Source organism: Halichoerus grypus, chromosome 6, assembly GCF_964656455.1.
Source record: "Halichoerus grypus chromosome 6, mHalGry1.hap1.1, whole genome shotgun sequence".
NCBI lineage: Eukaryota > Metazoa > Chordata > Mammalia > Carnivora > Phocidae > Halichoerus > Halichoerus grypus.
In genome coordinates this window covers 1,258,240-1,280,247 of record NC_135717.1, presented here as the reverse complement: position 1 = coordinate 1,280,247, position 22,008 = coordinate 1,258,240, and the positions used below count along the sequence as shown (strand labels likewise).

General features: G+C 57.9%; 1 protein-coding gene across 3 annotated transcripts in view; it reads right to left on the bottom strand.

Moving 5' to 3' along the window:
• Positions 1-22,008, bottom strand: part of ELFN1 (extracellular leucine rich repeat and fibronectin type III domain containing 1) — a 72,024-nt gene that overhangs the window by 29,913 nt on the left and 20,103 nt on the right. For all 3 annotated transcript variants that reach the window (XM_078074227.1, XM_078074228.1, XM_078074226.1), the window contains one exon: positions 5,360-5,496. The gene's annotated coding sequence lies outside the window, so the exon portion shown is untranslated. The remainder of the gene's footprint in view (positions 1-5,359; positions 5,497-22,008) is intronic.

Here is a 22,008-nt window from a genome sequence, read left to right as displayed (position 1 = left end):
TCCTCCCAATCATGGGTCTGCTCTAAACTGCTCTCCCCCCGCCCCAGCTCCTCTCCTCTCCCATCACCCCCAGGGCTGTCACCTGGCCTCCCCACCCGCCCTCCCCCTCCCCGCACACCCCTTGACCCACTTCCGCTGCTGGATTCAGGGTTCACAGGGTGGGGCTGGGGAGCCAGGCCACTGTGAGTCACTGGAGCTCGGCGTGTGGAGGGGAGGGGCGGGCAGGGCAGGACGACAACACGCACGGCGGCCCCCCCAGGGTCATGGGGACACGTGCAGCAATGCTTACACACGCGTGTGCAAAATGTGGATATCCGTGAAGCCGGAGGTGGGAGAGGGGAAGACGGGAGAGGCACAGGTGGGGCGCCTCTCGTTCACTTGGCCAGAGAGCCCACGAGCCGCTGCTGTTGTCCCCATCACACAAAGAACACGGAGAGGTTAAGTGACTTGCCCCGGATTGCACAGCTGGCTAGCAATGGGACCCAGATCTAAAGCTGGGGTCTGTAGTGGGCCCCCCCGCACTGCTGGCACAAAGAGGGGTCAGAGGCCAGAGGCAAGACTAAGGTCTATGACGGGAGGCGGCAAGCAGCAGCAAAGGCCGAAAGGCAAAGCCTGTGGCGAGGAGGGGCCGAGTGGGGCCGGAGGCACGAGCCAGGAGCCAGGAGCCCTGCACCAACAGAGAAGGGGTCCCCAGGGCCTGCGAGCCAGACAGAGGCCAGAGGCAGGAGGCACCCCGAGGCCCGCCCCTCCTCCTGCTAATTAGGGCCAGGAACGGCGGGGTACACATTCCACAGGGAAATGAGAAGACAGATTAAGACCTACAGCCGCAGAAATGCGGCCCTGCAGCCAGCTGGAGAGCCAAAACCGCCAAGCAGAGGCTTCGGGGAGGCTGGAGAGGGAGAACGGGGGGCCCCAGGGCCCCAAGAGAGCTGTGTGGGAGGGAAGGGGCTGACCCCTTCCCAGGGCAGCCCAGAGGCGGGCAGCTTGAACCTGGGCCCCCTCCTGCACCCCCACCCCCACCCCGCAGGGGGTGAGGGCAGCCTGGGTCTTCAGGGAGGAGAAGTGGGGCCAGGTCAGGGTCCACCCTGCGCTGGGCCCACTGTGGGCAGCGGGAGTCAGGTGTGGGGGAAGGGGAGGCCCCAGGCGGGCATCCTGGGATGGGTCGTGACTCTTCCCACAGATGCCAGCATGTGACCTCATGGCCAGGGTCTATTGCATGGAAAACAGCACGCACCAAGTAAATACGCAGCAAACAGGTGAACTATTCAGTGAGAACCATCCACGAGACAGCAGTGGACCGTAGTGGGCAAGAGCACGGGCTCCTGTGCCCACCGTGATCCTCCGGACAGCAAGGAACCAACTTAGCCAGCATATTCCTTTCTCTTCACCACCACTTTTCCTGCCTGGGATGCAGATACAATGGCTGGAGGAGCCGCCGCCATCTCGAGACAATGAGGACAAAGGCTAAGGATATCAGAGAAGAAGCCTATGTGGCGTCGAGATGACTGACAACTTCCTTGGGCTGAGCACCTCTGCCATCACCACCCTATATTTCCATGAGAAAAATGAGCCCCCGGGTGGGGCTCAATAACAAGACAGGGTCTCCGTTCTCGTGCAGCCGAACTGAATCCCTGGCTGATGTGGCAGAAACTAATGCTGAATACTTTTATTAGAAAGTTACCTTCAATTTGATTCTTTTCAGTGCTTCTGATTACATCAAAAAGAAAGTCTCGGATTGGGGCTGGTGAGTCTTGAACACCCTGCACAGCTGCTGTTCTCCCTTTTTAATAAAGTAACAGCACATCTCGGGCTCCGAGCCTCCTCTGGGCTACGGCATCCAGCTAGAACTTAATAACGTTGTTTTGTTTCCACTGAATTTATTTTTATGATTATGAATTCTATTTATGGTAAAGGAGGTTTGTTTCCCATTTGTAGTAGTGCCATAAAACTTCCCTTTTAAATAAATGTATTTATTTAAGTTTTTCAAAAAGTGAATTTACTTAAAAACGGTAAGAACACAGTCAGAGGGAATGTGGGGGCACGTGGGTGGCTGCTGCCGAGCCCCACACTTCAGCCTCCGGGGACGGTCTGCCCCTGGGCCCTGTGGGGGGAGGCCTGCCCTCCAATGCCAGCTGGGGGCGGAGTCTCTGTGGACTGTGCAGCCTAGGGCAGGGGCACTAGGAGTCCCCTGGTGCCGGGAGTCTCTAGGCGAAGCCTCAGAGTTGTGGGCTGGGCGATCAGGCGATGAGCCGATGAGCCGGGGGCTGGGGGCTGGGGACTGAAGCTGTCCTGGTAACCAAGCCACTAACTCAAAGTCCCGGGTTCCTTCCAGCCTGACTTGAGAGGCCTGACTTCAAAAGCGGGGGCTCCAGCAGCTGGAGTGACCTTTTGCTAATTAGCTCGGGCTGTTTGCTCTGCAGCAGCCAGCTGATCTCTGGAAGCAGCTCTAACTCCATCCACTGCCACCTGTCACCACCGTGCAGATAAATAACTGCTCTTGGGGAGGTGGGGGAGGGGCGGCACAGGCAGGAGGGAAGGCGGGTGGCCTTGGGCAAGTCACCCGTTGTCAGGCCAGGCCCTGCTGGGGAAAGCATCACCCCCACTTCCCAGAGAAGAAAACTGAGGCCTGGGGGCAGGGGGGGGTCTTACAGAGGACGCTGGGCTCTAGCTGTAGCCGACCCCCAGGCCCCCGTCTCCCCTGCAGGCCTCCCATGGCGCCCACAGGCCCAGGGTGGGGCTGGCCGTGGCTCTGTCCCTGGTGCTGAACACAGGGCCGGCCAAGCGCTGGGCCGGGGCCAGCAGGTCACCCGGGGTCATCAGAACACGGAGAAGCTTCCTTCTGGCCTCTTAGTCACTGCTTCAGGAAAGCCACTTCCAGGGACGAGGCCTCAGGACCAGGAAACGGAGGAGGAGGGAGGCAGGAATAGAACTGAGAAAGTTCAACTCGCTGCATGACAAAACGTTCTGTCTGTCAGGGATATCAGGAACAACACGCCCAGCACCCACGTTCCTGAACCACGCGTGCGGTGTCCGCACTCCTCTGCCGGACCCTGCAGGGGCCCCGGGCCATCTGGTCTGCCACCTCCCTCCTAGGATGGATAGGGAACATCCATCCATTCATTCGGCACACACTCACTCAGCGTCCGCCACCTGCCAGGCTCTGACCGGGCAGAACACGCAGCCGGGAGGGAGAGAGGGAGAGGGCGCAGGCGGACGGGTCTGGGGGCGACGGGGGCTGAGCCCCGTGGGGGTCCCCCGGGCTGCAGGGACCCCGGACCACACAGGGAAGCCTGAGCGTGGGCCGCAAAGGAGGAAAAGAACGAACATTGCTCTGAGGTGACGTCCCAGAGACTCTGCCGTCTCGTGCTCAGAAAAGGGGGCAACGTCCACCAGCGTTTCTTGAGTGCCTACTGTATACCGAGCAACTTGCATGTCCCACTGAATGCTCGCCTTCTGAGAGGTTACTACTCCACGTTACAGACAAGAAACAGGAGGTCAGAGGTGGCTTCTGGCACTCTACATCCGAAAATCGACAGACTGGGGTCTGTGGGACACCACCGTCACCCGAGGACAGGCAGACTGGGGAGAGAGGGTGCTCTGGGCAAATGCACAGGGGTGGGAAAGCACAGGGCTTCCTGCTCTGCAAAGCCGTGCTCTGGCTAGCCCGTGGCCTGGGGTCAGCACCGCCAAGCCCGCCCAGCCCAGCCCCGACTGCCCCTCTCCACCGCAGCCCTGCACCTCTGAGGGGTGCTGTCGGCCAGTGGTGGCCAGCCCCACTGCCGTGGGGGTCTCTGCGTACCGGCACGGTCAGAGCTGACCCCGACCCCAGACCACCCACCCTGCCCTCTCAGCAGCTCTTAGCCTCAGGGGACATCCTTCAGGACAGGGAAACTGAGGCCTGTGGAGGGGCAGGCGCTGTTCACTGTCCCATGAAATGAGTGGTAGGGATGGGGGCAGACCCCAGCCCCTCACCCCAGACTTTCTTGATGCCTGCTGAAGGGACGGGGCTGTCCCATGGAATGAGCCGCGCATCCTCACACCCTTCCCTCCTTCTAGACTTGGCGCTCCTAGAGGGACATGGGTCTCTAGCACCACAGTGTCCGGGGTCTGGCAATGGCAGGTACTCCGTGGACATCTGGAGGAACATGAACAGACAGCTTCACCCGCCCTGTGACCCGGCCCCGCTCCACCCTGCAACCCCATGGCCCCCACGCCCACAAGTTCCAGCCACCCCAGTCTCCCCCTGAACCTCACACACACTAAGCTTGTCCCACCTCAGCTCTCCTTCCCCCGCTGGTCCCTCTGCCCAGAACGCCCTGCCCTGCTTCTCGTGGTGGGCTCTCCTCCATCCTCAGCACTCCCCTTCACAGGCCCCTTCTGGGAGCCTCCCGCTAAAGCCATGGAGAAGGCTGGGGAGCCATCTGACCACCAGCAGAAGGCATGCCTTTGGAAGTTCTAGAAGGAGTCTCTGCTCCTCCATGTAACGAAGGAGAGAGCCCCATATTCCCAAATCTCCCACTCTCGGTCCGTCAGAATTGGAAGAGCCTAAGTATCACGATCACGATGCCCGGATGCAGCAGGCAAGCAACGTATTGCAAAAATCCAAACCCTAAAACTTGTGTTCCAACGGACCGCGTCATTGACCTCCTGCCGGTCACGCGAAATAGGACAACCCGGCTCCATCAGACGGGCCACCTCCCAGGTAAGAGCACCTGCGCTGGAGCTGGGTTTACAAAGAGAGTCCGTCCCAGACCTGGGTGAAGGGCCCCCGACGGCGGATTCCAAGGCACGGGTGGCAAGAGGGGATGTGTGCGACTCGGGACAGCACTGAGAAAACGGACTCCCCAACAGGCACAGCACCGCCGGCCGTGAGGACATGTGCTGGGCCACTGGGACGGCTGCCTCCACACCCCTTCCTCACCGAGGCGCTCAAGTCAGCGTTCTGGGTCACTTTTCCCATATAAGACCCTTTTTCCAATATACAGGGTAAGTCCGTATGAACCTACGGCGCGTCGTACACACAGCCTCCAACATGCCACGTGAGCTCACGGCACCGCACCCAGGTCCGTGAGGTGGCGGAAGATGAAACCCACACAGCACCCCAACTCATCCGGAGAGGACGGCGGAGCCCCTGACCTGTCTGGTCACACGCCAGGGCGGCCCGGTCCTCAGCCCCAACACCCTGGCAGCCGGGCCGCAGCTCCGCATGGGGACGTCTGTTTCTGCAGGCCAGCCGACCCTGACCCCGAACCTGACCCCGTCTCCTTCTGGGTCTGCACGGTGACCCCAGCACACAGGTCCTCAGGACCGGCCCTCCCCCCTGTCCTGATCGCATCCGACGGGCCAGAGCGCCCCTTACCTTCGGGTCAGGGCCCACCGGTGATGCGGCACGCGGGAGCAGTACAGGCTGGTGGACTCCTCCCTGCAGGGGTCATGCACGTCTTCTCCGTGTTCCAGGACCCAGAGAACAGTACACAGTCACCCAGGCAGACGCCACTGCATGGAGACAGAACAGGACACTGGTGAGAGGGCGCGGGGAGCCATCGTAAGCTTGCACAAGATCCCGTCTGCCGGAGCCACGGGGACATCCATCCTGTGCGCTCCGTGCATGAGAGTCAACCTCCAGGAGCACGCTGGGGAGGCTGGGACTCCCTGATGCACGAGGAGGCACACACCAGTGAAGGCAGAGGGCAGGAAGAGGAGCGGCCCGGAGGCAGGATTTCGGCAGGTCAGACGGGGGCCCCTCCAGGTCACGGCTGCCGTTTGCAGCTCGCCCCCCCGATGCTGCAGCCCAGGTGTGTCGGGGGTGGGGTGGAGGACCAGCTCTGATTCCCTGACCCCCCCACCCCCATGGAGGTGGGCTATGCAAAGACCCAGGGCAAGGCCTCTCCCTGCAGGCCCCCGCCTCCACCCCAAGAGCATCCTTGCTGGGGAGCAGAGGGTGAGGACTCCAGACCAGGCCTTCGACGCAGGAGGGCACCAGCCAGGAAGCCGAAGCCCGAGCTGGGCTGGCAAGTCAGCCCACGACTGGTTCCCCCACCTGCCCACAAGGCTGAATCACTCACTGCTCCCTTCCTTCCCCGGAGGAACCCCAGCAGCCATGCCCGGGGTGCTCGCCGAGGACCTGGATGCACCACCTCACTCAGCCTCACTCCCACGCACCGGGTCCCCATTTCGCAGACAGGGAAGCGTTGGCTGAGAATGGTGTCCACTCCCCAGGCCACACGGCAAAGATGCAGTGTTCAGACAAAGCCCGGAGCCACAATGGAACCAACTCGGGTGGCACCACTGGGAAGGGGGAGGAGGGGGCCCCTTCGGGACAAGGGGACTCCGGGAGCAAGGCCGTGCACCTTGAGGCCCTGCAGGCTGAGTGGTGACCCTCAGGAGGGCCTGGGCAGGAGCCAGAGTGGTCCCCTTGCTCCAGCTGTGCACAGCCCCCCCAGAACCCCCCAGGCTCCTGGGCCGGGAGCAGGAACTGGAAGGCAGAAGGAACGCGTGATGTGAGGGAGAGAGAGAGAGAGAGAGTGTGTGTGTGTTTGTGTGTGCGCGCGCGTGCAAACGGCTGAGGGGCACGTAATTACCTGAAATTGTGGCTTAGAAGCAGATGTAAATAACCAAAAAATATGTGGGGAGGTGGGGGGAATGTTCATCAATTAGAGCTAATTGCCTAACAGCTAATTGAAATAATAATGGGCTGCATTTGAATATGCTAATAAGGCCAAACCTGTCTTGGAAAAGGTAATTGGGATAGAAAGAGAGCGCTCAGAAGCTCTGCACCCGCGGGCCCCAGAGGCGGCTTCCAGGCTGAGACCTCAGCCCAGGCACCAGGACGCCTCTTCCTTCCTGCCCCCGGGCCTTTGCCTATACGGGTCGCCCGCCTGGAGGGCCCTCTCCGTGCTGCCCACCTGGCCAGGCCCTGCTCTCCAGGGTCCTGGGAGCCCGAAAACGGCCTCCCCAGCTGCGACAAGGACCCATGCCTCACTGAGTGAAGCGCGGGAGGAGCAGGAATGCGTGCTTCTTGAGCACTTTCTCTTTGCCCAGCCCCGCTTTGCAAAGAATCCCAAGTTAAGCACGAGGAAACTGCTCCGGAACCACAGGGCACGGCTGCAGTCTCGGGGGGCCACGGGCAGGCCCAGGCCTCGGTTCCTGGCCACGCTCAGACTTCACAGCAAAGCTGTCCAAAGGTGGAACGTGAGCCCGGGGCACCGTGCATGTGAGCGGAAACCAGGGGAGCGCTGAGGTCCCTCTCGGCCTGCGAGTGGGCTGTGTTCTCAGACCCAAGCGCTAGGGGCCTGGCCTGGAGCTTTCACTGTCCACGAGCACCACCTGCACACCCACTGGTCACACGTGCATGCTCACACACGTATACACGTGCATGCACGCACGCCCTCCACTCTCCTCACAGGCGCACTGGACCACAGGCATCCCACATGCCTGCTCTGGCCGGACCTGAGTGTTAGCCCAGCACCCGCGCCCCGCCCGGCAGCTGCCAGCACGCAGCCCCGAGGGGTGGCCTCAGGGAGGGCTGCCAGGCTGGTATGCAGCCCCCGGGCCTCTCCGACCCACCAGCCTCTGGATCACACCTGTTCTCGCCCTCATCGGCCCAAGCCAGGGCATCTCTCGGTGCCATCCCTGGCACAAGCCCTGAGCTCCCGCAGACCCACAGGATCCGGCAGGAAGCCTCTCTCCTCTCTGGGGCTGCGCTCGTACTGGAACCGACCTGGTCCGAGAGCGTGAAGACAGCGCTTGCGATGCTGCACGGGTCCCAGCACCTCGTCGATAATGGGGAATCTGCGGCAGGTGGGGTTCAGGTGAAGCCGGTGATCTGACACACGAGGCCTCCCTGGCCCTGAGGGGCTGCGAGGTGCAGGCGGATTGGAGGGTGCAGTTTGCCCCAGGTGGAGCAGTTTGCAGAAGGCCAGAGAGGAGCGGGCCTGCTCCGGCCTCGTGTGCAGCCGGAAAGGAACCAGGCACCAGACGGGACTATGGCATCTGAGCAACACGTTGATCAGCGGTGAGACCGCCACAAGCCCCGGCAGGCCGGGCCTCACCTTCCCCTCTGTCGGGTGCGGACGATGGTGGGCACACCCCACTGGCTCACAGCCCAGGCTCGTCTGAACCCACAAGCCTGGGAGACCCGAAACCTCAGAGACCACCTGGGCTGGAGGGGTCAAAGGTGAGGACCCACCCTGGAAAATGCACATACACATCTCGTGTATGACATCTGGGGGTGCGCTAGGGCCCCAAAAAACCATCCAGGAGCACTAAGTCCCCACGTGATAGTTGCGAACACACCCATGCAGGATTTTACAGATGGGAAACCGAGGCCCAAACCCATCGATAGAATTGCCTCCGGGCCAGAGAGCACTGGGACCAGACACACCACAGCCTGAGGCTGGTGGCGCCCATTACACAGACAGGTAAACTGAGGTTCCCAGAGGCCGAGTATAACTGGCCCCAGATCACACAGCACGGAGGGGAGGGGGATGTGAGGCCTCCCTTCTAAGGCATCCCTGTGCACCGCTAGGGAGGGGGCCCGGCCTCGCGGGTGCCCCAAATCCTCCTCCTCCTTCTTCCAGGGCTAAACGTAGACTTGCAAACGTCAGGGTGAGGGGTGGGGAAAATGAATGCGCCCAAACTTGACATTTGCATTTCAAACACTTATATCAGCAAAACAAATAACAGTAATTATACCATTTGCATATTTTGTGCAATGATTGTTTAGCGAGGTGAGGAGGAGGGGCTCCTGCTGACGCCAGCACCTTGGCCTCCCCACAGCTGTGCCTGCCCCACCCGCGGGGTCCCCTGAGCCTCTGTCCCCCCTCCCCTCCCACCGAGGCTGGGCCGGGGAGGACCCCAGGGAGCAGGAAGGTGCCTGTCCTCCGTCGGACTTTCCCCACCACCTGGCCTGGCCTCCCCTCTGAGGAGCCAGGCCCCCACCTAGGAAATGGGGGTGCTGCTGGGTGCCCTGGGGCTCTGCTGGGGCCCCCACCCCGCCTGCCAACCTCAGGCTGTGCCATTCACTCCTCCAGGCTCGGTCCTTTGACCACGGCTCTGACTTTCTGTTTCTCCAACACATCCCTCCGCCTCCCCCAGCATGTGGCCACCTCAGGACCTTTGCACAGGCACCCCCTTTGCCTGGAAGGCTTCCTCCCAGATCTACCCACAGCTGGATCCTTATCATTCGTGGCCCAAGTCCAATGTCACCTCCCCAACACCCTGATGGGACAGGCAGGGCTGCCCTCACTGGGGATAAGAACTCCAGCAGGCCTGAGGGGACCTTGAGCCTTGGAGAGCAGGCAGAGCCCACGTGGGGCACACAGGCCCTCAGCAATCGAGATACACACACTCAAGTCCCCTGTCTATCATTCAGCAACATTAGTCAGGCAACCTACTGTGCGCTGGGGGCTTGCACTGACCCCTGGAGGTGGAATGCTGGGCGGTGGCAGGGGGAGAATCCTCGGATTCAGAGGGGAGCAGTGGGGCAAGTGGGAAGGTGGACAGGCAAGCGGAGCTGCCCCAGGACTTCTCGGGTTTTGCTCAGAATCCCAAGCAGACCCCTCCCCAGCTGCTATGGTGAATGAGCCTGGGGACACGGGTGCCCCACATCAGGTTCTGAGCAGTGACCTAGCTCCACCCCTCCAAACCTCCACTTCCTTCCTCTGCCCACTGGGCGTAGGGGGCGGGGTGGGGGTCAGGGTTAGCCACACATCAAAGGGTCTCCACCCAGGCTAATGGAGCCCTCCTCCACCTACCCTTGCAAGGCTCCGGGTGGCGGGTCAGGCCTTCATGACATCCATGAGCGTGTGCAGACCCACACGGAGGGAGCTGGGTGGGCTCTCGCTGCCCCCGGGGTGCATAAGGTATATGGGCCTCTTCCCACAGGCTCTGTGGCCTGGCCCTGCCCCAGGTCCCACCCCTGTGGCTTCTGTCTCCAACGAAGTGAATGAAGAGGGGAGGAGGGGAGGGGAGGGGGAAGGGCCATCAGCATCACCTCACATACTGATGTGCCAGAGACGAGGAGCCAGGCCCCTGGGCAGATGGGGGCTGGCAGGTGTGGGAGCTGCCCGGGGAGGGCCCTGGTCTGCAGGGGGGAGGCTGAGGCATGGTGGAAGCAGAAGAGCCGAAAACCAGCTGTGGCCCAGAGCGCAGCTCTGCCAGTCAGATGCGTGCCTGGAGCGTGTGTGCGTGCGCGTGTGCATGCGTGTGCGTGTGTGCATGCGTGTGCGCGTGTGCATGCGTGTGCGCGTGTGCATGCGTGTGCGTGTGTGCATGCGTGTGCGTGCTGAGCACACTGCCTCTGCACCTGTGTACTAGGGCGTGTGTGTTTCCGACCCGTGAATCTACGTGTGCATGACGACAGGTGGTGGGTCTAGCTGTGCGTGTGTTTCTGTGTTTGTGCATCTGTGTGTGTGTGTGTCTAGTCTTGCGTGTGTCTGTGATACGTGCGCTTGGCTCTCTGTGCAGGTGTGACTGAGTGTGTAGGGCGGGCGCTGTGCGTGTGTGTGCGCTGCCGCGTTCTGCAGGCCAGTGCCGGTCCTTCTGTCTGCGACAGGAAGTGACAGACTGGCTCTGCATGCCCATCCCCCCACAGCTGGGGGAGCGAGGAGGGGAAGGGGGGCACGCCCCTCAGCCTGTGAGAAGGAGGGAGCCCTAGGAGCCATGCCATTCCTCTCCTGGCTCTCCCTTTCCCATCACAGCTGGGCCAGAGCCCTACCCAGAGACCACACAGGAAACCCCCTCCACACAGAGACGGTCCCACCTTCTCCTGAATAATGATTGCAACAGCAAAGACAGTAACCATGCAGGGCCTAGCTGCTGGAGGACTAAGAACCACACACGTGTCCCCAAAGCCCCACGAGGGAGGAACTACAGTATTATCATTCCTGGTTTCCAGATGGAGAAACTGAGGCTCAGAGAGAAGCGACGTCACTTGCCCAAGGTCACACAGATGAGCCAGGATTCGGGCCAGGTCTGCCTGACCTCTTGCTTTCTGCAAGATGCGCCCCGACACATATACGCCCAGCTTGACGGGTGTCATTAGTATCCCCACTTTGCAGATGAGGAAACTGAGTCCCAGTTACATCAAGAGACGTGCCCTAGGATGTTGCTAAACTGGGCTAACAGCTCTCTGCTTTTGACTTAAAGTCAGGCAGAGGCAGCTAACAGGACTGTCCCGCAGGTAATTACAGCTTCCCGATCCCAGCACCGGCTGCACACAGGGCTACTTCCCTCCTGCCTTTAATCTCTTCCCACGCAGCCTAGATGTGGGGAAGCCAGAGCCCTGAGACTTGGAAGTGCAAATGAGGCCCCTTCCCCTGGTAAACTGTGAGGAGCAATTAACTCCTAGCTTCACACCCCACAGCCCCACAAATTCCAGATGGAGTAAACAGTTAAATATGAAATATTAAGCCATAAAAAAAGCTAGATGAAAACAGAATTCAATATTTATCAGTCCTCAGGAGGGAGACAAGCTTTCCAAGCTCGGGAGGAATAGAATAAATTGTAAAAGAAAAGAGGCAGATTTGACCATATAAAAATAAGAAAAGGGAACATGAAAAAATAACAAAAATTAAAAGATATACGACATACAGGGGAACACATTTGTAGCAAATGTGACAGGGAAATGACACCTATCTTCATTATGTAAAGAACACATTCAAATTCGTTAAGGAAACACCAACAATGTATCAACAAATGGAGAGAGGAAGAGACGCACAGGACAAAACACAGGTGGTTGATGAATATGTGGGACAATGTTCTACCTCTTGAATAATCAGGAAAATGCAAATTTAAAAAAGATAGTGAGACACCATTTAGGCTCATCAGAGAAACAATGATCTAAAAACAAAAACAACCCCCCCCCAAAAAAAAACCTCTGAAGATAATACCCAATGCTGGTAAGGTTATGTTGAAACTGGCACAATTCTTTTGGAGTCATTTGGTGATACAAATTGAATGCTTTTAAAATGAGCACAGCTTGCAGCAGACAACTTGCCAAATGGTAAACTAGGACTTTTCCTTCTAGATCAAGAACAACACAAGGATGCCTGCTACCACCACTTCTATTCAACACTCTACTAGTGGTCTCAGCCATTACAGTAAGACAGGAAAAAGAAATAAAAATGATACACTTTAGAAAGGAAGGAACAAAACTGTAGCTATTCACAGGTGCTATAACTGTGTACATTAAAAAAAAAAAATCCCAAAGAATGTATAAATACAGTAATGGATAAGAGAGCTTACTTAGAGTGCTGGATGTAAAATCCATACACAAACATGGACTGGATTTGTATACATCTGCAGTAAGTAGAAAATAAACATTTATTAAAAAGTCAACACTGCAAATTGATCTATAGATTCACTGCAATTGCAATCAAAATCCCAGCAGATTTTTTTCTTTGCATGGAACTTGACAAGCTGATTCTCAGAGTCATAGCCATAAATAAATACGTTGAGTGGGGGTTTCACTCTATCAGATAATTATAATTTATAATGCAGCTGTAGCGATTGAGAGAGTGTGCTCTTGGTACAAGATTGGACAAATGAACCCAGGGATCAACAGAAAACTCAGAAACTGACCTAGGAATTAGCCCTTGATGTGACAAAGGAGGCACAGCAAGGAAAGGTGGACATGTCAATAAATTAGATTGTGTATGGGAGAAAAATGAACATGAACCCCTACCTCATACCACACACGGAATCAATCCCAGGTTCATTACAGACCCAAATGGGAAAAGAAGAACTATATATTTTAGAAGACACAGAAACATACATTGATGACCTGGAGGCAGGGAAGGACTTCTTCCCACCCACGCACACAAGAATATATTGATAAACTTTACTACATACAAACGAAGAATTTCTGCTCTTAAAAATACACCATAAAAAGAATAAAACCGCAAGCCACAAATGTTACAAGGTGGATGTCTTCTTTCTACTCGGAGAGAATGCTGTCTCACTCGCAATCTGTGAACTCCTACAAATTAATGAAGAAAATACAGACACCCCAATAACAAAATGGGGAGAGGTCTTGAAATGGCATTTCACAAACGAGGACACCCAAATGGCCAAAAAACCCAAACCACAAAAGATGCTCAACTTCATCATTCGTGAAGGTGGAAAAGCTTCGACAGCCGGGCGACATGGCGTGTTAGGGAACGTGTGATTCCCGTCCCCAGCACGGGGGCACAATGTTTCACTACCCCACTGGGAAACAGGGTGGTGCGAAGCCACACACCCCAACAGTGGTGATCCCTTTCCCCAGAGTAATCCTTCCACACTGGCCCACGTGCAACAGAAGAGACGTGGAGGGGTTCATCCCAGCCCCAAACTGGGAACGACAACCCTGATCTAGTTCTGGAACGGAATACTCTACAGCAATGAAGATGAATGAGCACCACCTCCTGATGGTGGATAAATCCTCCCCAAATAATGTCGACTGAACAAAGGAGGTCAGAAAAGACTATGTCTGCAATGGTTACATTTACATAAATGTCAAAAACAAGCCGACCCAGAATAAATTGTTTGGGGATGCTGGCTGCCTGCTCGGGAAGGTCAACAGGGCTGTGATCGGGGAGGAGCGCTGGGGCGGGCTCCCGGGGGCGGACCGAGCTCCATGTCTTCACCTTGACCATGGTGACACAGACGTCCCCTCAGTGATTACTCCTTCTGTTCTTTCTATGTGATCTTTCCCTATTCTCCTATACATAGTGAGTTACCTCTCACAACCGTAAAAATCACGGGGGTGTGGGAGGAAAGCCCCCACCCTCAAGCCAACAGTCCTCCTCCTAAGAAACTATCGAAAGGAAATAACCCCAAAGAGAAAAAAAAAAAAAAAATGTATGGCCAAAGATTTCCATGGCCACTTAATATAGAAAAGAAATAAAAGGGGGAAGCAGCCTAAGTGCTCAATAGCAGGAGAATGACTAAATCAATTGTAGCAAAGCCTTACTGAATCCTGCACGGTCATTTCGGTAATGTTGATGAATATTCTGCAACTTGGAAATCGTTCAGGGTCAGTAAACAATCGGACACACCAAGTCCGCTCCCAGACGGAGATACATATACCCACTTCACACGCGAGGTTCTTAGCAACGCTATTCAGGGCAGCCCAAACTCAAACGGCCTCGGTGTCCAGCCGTGGGAGAAGGGCTGCTTCTTCCCACATGGGGTGTCTCCGTGCCCAGGAAGTCTACACAGCGGTAAAGATGGGAAAACCGCAAGGGTGAGTGAATCTCAGCAGCAAAGCCAGACATAGAGTGCACAGCATCCGACTCCGTGCACGCGGGCATGCAGAGATGGACAGAACGATGCTGGGGAGGCCGGGACCGTGGCTGCCCTGGGAGGGGACGGGCCCAGGAAGGCCCGAGAAGGCTCCCGGGGCGCCGGGCCATTCTGCCTCTGGACTGGGGTGCTGGTTAGACCTTGTGAAAAACGCGCTTGGTGGTAACCTGCGGTTAGGGAACTTTTCTGTACACAGGCTATGTTTCAATTTCTTACAAGTTTTTTTTTTTTTTTTTTTTTTTTAAAGGGGTGATGGAGGCGCCTGGGTGGCTCAGTCGTTAAGCGTCTGCCTTCGGCTCAGGTCATGATCCCAGAGTCCTGGGATCGAGCCCCGCATCGGGCTCCCTGCTCTGCGGGAGGCCTGCTTTCTCCCTCTCCCACTCCCCCCGCTTGTGTTCTCTCTCTCGCTGTGTATCTCTCTCTGTCAAATAAATAAACAAAATCTTTAAAAAAAAAAAAAAAAAAAAAAAAAATAAAGGGGTGATGGATACCGACTCTGTAACAGACTCTCATCTCAAAAGAGAAGAAGACCAGAAGGACACTCTCTAAAGCGCCGATGCGGTCAGCGCCAGGCGGCAGAACCGTGACTTCTGTCTCCACCGTGTAGCATCATCTCCAGACCTCCTTCAGGGAAGAAATACAGAGAAGGCTTCCAAAATCAAAAAATAAGTAAAAGACCATCATATACATTTACATGCCTGGCCCAAATAACCCGTGTTTATGCTGATTAGCGCACCGCGGTCAGGTCGGCCGCCGGATCCTCCCTCCTGACGGGACCGACGCGCCGACCTGCCGCGCGAAGTCCCAGGGAGCTCGGGGCGCGAGCAGGGACGAGAAACCACGGCAACCCGAGGCAGGAATCCCCAGAAGGCGCTCGCCTCACCAGGGGTACGTAAAAGCCGTAAATTTGATACATGCTTATTAGAAACACAGAAATGAGGCTCAGAATTTTCTTGTTTGCTGAAATGAGGCTGAGGTCCCCTCGGACTCTAATTGGCTGAAACTTTGGGGAGATACTGCATTGTAGGCACGTAGACGGATGTGAAGCCTCCAGAAGGGCCCAGAGCAGGCACCCTGGAAAACGCCCCTCAGAAGCAGGTCCGGGAGTCAGCCGCATCCCCTCACCCCCTCCTGTCCTGTCTTAGAGACTGTCCAGGCTGGCGCTGAAGCCTAGACCCCAGCACACGTCCAGCCAGCCTGGGCGCCTGTCTCTCTTCCCACTGCCTCCGAGCTGACCTCCAGGCTGGCGCTCACGGTGATGAGGGTGGCAACGACCGTGTGCTTAGGGGGCCCTGACTACCTCCCAGGCCTTATTTCTCATTTACCACCAGCCCGACCCTAGGGGGTGAAGCCTGTCTCTTGAGACCCATTCTAGGAGCAGGAACTCCCCACTTCTCACCCTGATCAGCAGCCCCCATTAGGCGGGCTGCCTCTCTGAGGGACATGGCGCCTGGTGGGGAGGCCCATGGGCCACTCTTGGCACCCTCGTTCCCGGATCCACAAGGGAGTTTGCTGGAGATGACAAATGCCTTACCCATTCCCAGAAGAACGGGTGGGGCTGGGGGGTCACCCCTGAAAAAGGCCTGAAGTCACAGGGGAAATATTGCAAATTTGGCAGATGCTGGTTTCCACAGATGTGTCCCGGGGCCAACTGTCCTCTTACCCTGAACCCTTTTGACAGCTAAGGTAACAGCGCCGGAGGCCCCAAGGCCAGTGGGAGGGCAGCTGGGACAGGAATCCAGACCCACACACCCCCTGCACCCCAGGCCCACCTCCGTTCCAGCTTGTGGAAGGGGAGCGGACGCTCAGTGAGGCCCGGGCTTGGTCTCTGTCCCGCGTGCCCCGCTAACAGCCCAGATAACCCCCATCAGGGGAGGAGGGGGCGGGAGGGGCAGCTGTCCTAGGATTGTCTGGAGCCTCATCTGCATTCCGAGGGGGCAATGCAGGCATGAGACCCAGCCCCTGCCCCCTCTGGTGCCTGACTCAGCATCTCTCCTGCCAAGAATGGTGGGGGAGTCTCTCCTCTATGCCCCAGGAGGAGGGCCATCTAGTCCCCTTCTCCCTAGCTTAAAGCACGTTCTCCACACCCCTGCCAGTGAACCCAGGTCACGAAGGGCAGTGGCTTCTTCAGGGTCTCAAACTGAGTGGCAGAGGGCTCGGCCTTAGAGCCCGGCCTGGACCGGTTAGCTCAATGTCACCTCCTCCGAGAAGCCTTCCCAGGCTGCCACACCTAGAAGCGACCCAATGGCTGCCAGTAGATTGCCCACCCAGGTGACTTCTGCAGAGCCCGGTCACTCCAGCATCTTTCTTACTTCCTCGCTCGCTCCTGTCACCCCCACTGGCTGTCAGCTCCGTGTGGGCAGGAATCACATTCCTCTCCTCCATGGCTGTGCCCCAGGGTCCACGCTAGCACAGGGCTCAGCACACAGCAGGAGCTCAATAAATGTACACCTCACGAGGGCACGGACTGTGTCTTGTAACCCCCGGGCCTGGCACTGGGTAGTCCCAACAAGCTTTGCTGAGGGAACGTTTGTGGATGAATGAATGGGGATCAGTTAAGCCAACACCAGCCAGGTTTTAAAAGCAGGGGCCACGGGGGGCGGGGCTGCACCCATTCCTCTCCCCACCCCCAACACCCCGAGCGGGGCCGCGTCAACGAGCTATAGCTCCTGCCCTGCACTTGGGCCCATGACCCTTGCGGGTACAACCCAAGGGGAGAGGATGTGGGCTGGCGCTGGGAGGGCCTGGACAGAGCCCGTGGGGTCCCCCTCACTCTGGACCGGAGCCCCCCCAGTTCACAGGCGTGGAGGGAGCAAAGGCTCCCGGCACCCGAGTCCGCAGGAGCGTCTGAGTGGATCCACTGAGCAGGAGCAGACTGGCCACAGGCCTGGCTGGCTGGGAGGTGGGTTCTGAGGCCACGGGGCCAGTCCCTCCCTGCGCACACCAAGTGACGCACGGGGCTCTGACGCCTTCACGGCAACGTGTACCTCTGATGTCTCCGGGTGCGGACTGAGGAGGAAGGGGCACAGGCCCAGGGCGGGCTTCTACGGTACTTCACGTTCCAGCGTGGAGCAGGGGGCCCCAGCACCATGTGGTCACGCGTGGGCAGCACGCCCTGGCTTGTGGACCGCCGGGGTCAGGGAGGCAAGAGTCTGACAGAAAGGGCTTTTCTTCTTTTTTCCAGGAATGAATCTTAGGCCAGTGCCAAGGAGACCAAGAAACTCAAGGGCAGGTTCCAAGGCCTCCAGCCCTGCAGGGTCAGCCGCCCGGGTGGTGTCATGGGACCCCGGTGGATCAGGTGTGTGGCCAGTGGCCCTCACAGCCGGTCTAAGCTTGCCAGAGAGGCCAGGGCTGGTGCCCGCCTCGTTCCTGCGCGGGTCTGTGCATCTGGGCAGCCGGGCGCACCTGTGCGGGGTGGTTTCCTGCCTCTGGGGAGCGGGACAATGCTCGGGACCCACTCCCAGGGTCACAGCTCCGCCCGCGGACGACCGAGAAGCCAGGGATCGCCTCCTCGTCCTGGCCCACCCCCACCCCCAGCCTCCCGGCCCTTTGTGAGGCACTACTGTTGCCATGGGAACCCGGCAGCGAGCCATGACTTCCGCGCGGGGCGGGGAGCACGCTGGGCCCGCCTGGTCTCGCGGCAAAGGTCTCGGACAATCAGCCAAATGGCACAGGAAGCGGGGAAGCCGCTTGGCGGAGGAAAACTCAGCCGTAAGACTAGGAGTTGCACGCGGGAGCTGGAGGTGGGTGTGGGCGGAGTCCCGCGCCTTCCCGATGGAGCGGGGCGGGGCCCACGGCTGCCGGGCTGGCTCAGGCCTCAGTTTCCCTTTCCCCAAAGCGGGACGAGACCGCAAATGGGGCTGAGTCTGTTGGCAGCATTTGCTACGAATAGGGCAGCACCTTCACATCTTCCTGAAGCCTCGGCCCAGGGGCCCTGATTGGCTCGGCCGCCTCTAGGGAGCCTGTCACGTGGGCCCCACCTGTCAGCACCAATTCGGTCTCCCAGACACCTGCTCTGCGCCCGGGGTTGCCATGGGGACGGGTCGCCGGGAGTGTGCGGACACACCTGTCTTTGTTCGTACGGCGCTGTGGCCACCGCTGAGATGTCCACACGGGAGCAGGCAGGCTGGGCACGTGCACGCAGCCTTGACCACTGTCCCCTCCAGCTCTGGGAAAGGAAAGATGCCTGCTTTTACTCTCCTTCAACCCCACGACTCCGGGATAGGGACCCAGGAAGCTTCTCCCAGTTTCCAATTAAAGAAACAGAGGCTCGGAGAAAGCACTTAACTTGTGCAAGGTCACCGACCCCCAGAGAGTTCCAGAGCTGGTGGGGGTGGGGGCAGGAGGGCCTCAAGAGTCCGGTGGAGGTCTGCCCCTCCAGCTGCGGACCGGCATGCGGGTCACTGGCCCCGGGCGCCTCCTGCGTCCAGCTCTGCATCTGACACACGCAACGAGGAGAAGCTCCTGCAACACAGCTTCCGTGTCGGGACCATCACGGCCATGGCCACCGCTGATCAGCTCCAGTGTTTCTTGGCTGCCTCGGCTCCACTCAGACGCCCCGCAACCCACTCCCCTCCCCAGCGCTGCCCCCTCCCCTGCCTCTGAGCCACAGGGCCCTCCAGCCCAGCTGAGGAGAGCGAAGCACCGCCCCAGGATGGACAGTGAGTGGACGTGAGGACAGAGGGAGGGACCTCGGGCCCGATCGGCACAGCAGCCTCGCCTGTCCCTGCAACCACCAATGGTGCTATGAGGGGCCTCCGGGAGCCCAGTCTCGGCTGGGCAGGCCAGACGGAGCCACCCGGGTCTAGTGACCGGCGCTGAGAACTGCAATATGGCTGCAGCATAGGGGTGGGGGTGCCCACAGCCCCTCTGCCTCCAAGAGAACAGCTCCCTACGCCCTCAGGAGGCTACAGAGCCCCTTGCCCGCCCCTCACAGGCAGCTTCCATTTCCACCCTGTCTTCTGCTTGGCACATAAGTCACGGTGCAGGTGGCAGGTGGAGAAACTGAGGCTTGGAGTCAGACATGGCTTATCCAAGGTCACAGAGCCGGGGAACGGCAGATGCTCGGAGGGTCTGGCCTGGGACTGGGTCACCGCCTGCAGTGAGGGATGACAGGGGTCCCTGGTGCCGGCACCATCCCCTCCAGCCACTCCGGCTGTCCTGGCTGCCCTGGGCACCCATGCACCAGCCCATCCCGGCAAGCTGACGTTGCTGGTCAGGAATGCAGAACTGGCCTTTAAATACTTCAGTGATTTCATGCCGTGGCATCTCCCTCTTCCCCAGCCGCCTGAGGCACCGGGCCGCGCCACTGAGGCCTAATGAGCTGTGAAGGTCCATTTTTCAAAGTTAAACATTTCCCGGGCTCCCTGGCCCAGCCTTTAGATGCAGCCTGGGTGTGGGGCCAAGACAGCCACCCAGGGAGGTCCACACGGATTCCCCTAATACCCTCAGCTCTCACTGCCCACCCGATGCCCACAGAAAACCTGCCTCAGCAGCCAACTTGTGGACACAGAGCCGGGGTGGACGAAGACCTGGGGAGCTGGGAATCCCAGCCCAGTGCAACCTTCAGATGTGTGGGTCCTAAACCTTCCCCTTTACAGATAAGAAACCTGAGGGGAGGGGTGCCACAGATCCCCTCATGTCTGGGACCACAGAGTCTTACCCACTCTGGTTCCCTCGGGGTCTAACACAGGGCCAGGCACAAAGCAGGTGCTGAATCAATGTTTGCTGCCAGGAGGTGCAGAGCAGTTAACCGCAGCCGTGGATGGAGACCCCGGAGCCCAGAACCTTGCTCCTGGATCCGCTGACTGGCCTGGGAGGGCTCGAACTGCCCTGTCTACCGGGACCACTGTCAGCTTCCACATGAGGTGACCTGACCCCTAGTCTCCTCCCCGCCTCTGTGGGGGTGACGGTGGAAGGAAACCTGAGTGTGTACTCGGGCAGAGTGGAGGTGTCAAGCCTCAGATCTGCTCCTACCGGGCTCTGTGAGCTTGGGCAAGCCACTTCTCTGGGCCCTAGGGTCTCTATCTGCCATTTGACAGCATTAATCTCTTGAGCCGAGTCTTCTCGCTCTCATTTCTTCCAAGCCCCTGGAAGTCCATACTGACACTCTCCTTCCCGATCCCTGCAGGTGCATCTGTCCATCATCTACACCATCATCATCTGTGCGTCCAGCTTTCAGCCATTCATGCATCTATTCATCCATCCACCCATTCATCCTTCTCCCACCCACCCCCCATTTTATCCACCCAGGTGCACACCTGCCGCCTCACCCACCTACCTGCCCGCTTATGGACGTATGAGGAATGCGGCAAGCATACACTGTGCCAGTTGTGGGCCAGGCTAGAGCCCAGGTCCCCAAATCCTGACCCCTGACCTTTCCAGGATGCCAGGGACTTCAAGAGCTCTGGGAATACCCATTCTGTCCCCGGCTCTGCCTCTGACTCCTGCCTGCTTAAGGAAGAGCTCCTCTCCCCCACTCGAGATCCCTGGGAGACAACCAGAAGCTAAGGCACAGCAAAGCCCTGCAGCCCCCACTGACCCCGCTTCAGGACCATGGGAGCCTGGTCAAGAACCTCAGAGTCTCCGCCTATAATGCGCACACGACAGCAGAGGCTTTGCACTGGGCCCCACCGGGAAAACTGGCTGGCTCAGAGGACTAGGAACGGACACTATGGGTAGGGGATTCAACAACATGACTAAAAATAGGGGAACAAGATACATTTTCCCCCTTGCCCCCAAATCCACAGCTTCTCAAGGGTCTGTGGAGCACTGGGTTCCAGCCACCAGCAAAGGTGGGACTAGGCCTCCCCGGATGAGCCCTCTGCAGATCCCAGGGCAACCGGTTCAACTGGCAAATCCCAATTATACCAAATACCCAGAAATACGTGCATGGTTCCTTAGCAACCATAGCTGTAGGGACCGAGCTGGGAATCGGTGTTTTTCCCTGTGTGTCCCTCCATGCTTTGGTCCCCTCACTTGTCCATCTGTACTCTCAGCCCCCAGACACACTATATGCCTGGAATAGCGAATAAGATCCTGCAGAGCCCTGAAATTGTACTTACTCCAAGGCACACGCATGCACGTGCACGCACATGCATGTGCACACACGCATACCTACCATATACCGTGTGCCATGTAGAGAGGCTAAGGTTAAGAAATATTACTACTGAGTCAGAAATTACTACTGAGTCAGAAAAGGAATGGACTACTGATAAAAACAACTTGGGTGAATCTCCAGGGAATTTTGCTGAAAACAAATCCAATCCCCAATTTATATAGGCTATGATTCCATTTTTATAGCATACTTGGAAAGACCAATTACAGAAATGAGTAACAAGGTAGTGGTTACCAGGATCAGAGATGGGGCTGGGGGCAGGGAGCTGAGTGTGGCTGCGAAGGGCAACGAGAGGGAACTTCATGCCGATGGAGATGTTCTGCGTCTGGGCTGTATCACTGTCCCTGTCCTAGTCGTCACGCTATACTACAGTTCTGCAAGATGGTATCACTGTGGGGAACTGATAAAGAGCACATGTCTGAATTATTTCTCATGACTGCATGGGACTCTACAGTAATCTCAAAACAAAATTAAGTTTAAATAAATGATGCCATCAAAAATGGGTGGTATTTTTAATAAAAGATGTAAGATCAACTGGATTAATACACGGAAAGACTGGAAACTTGATCCCTACCTCACGCCATGGTTAAAAAATTAATGCCAGT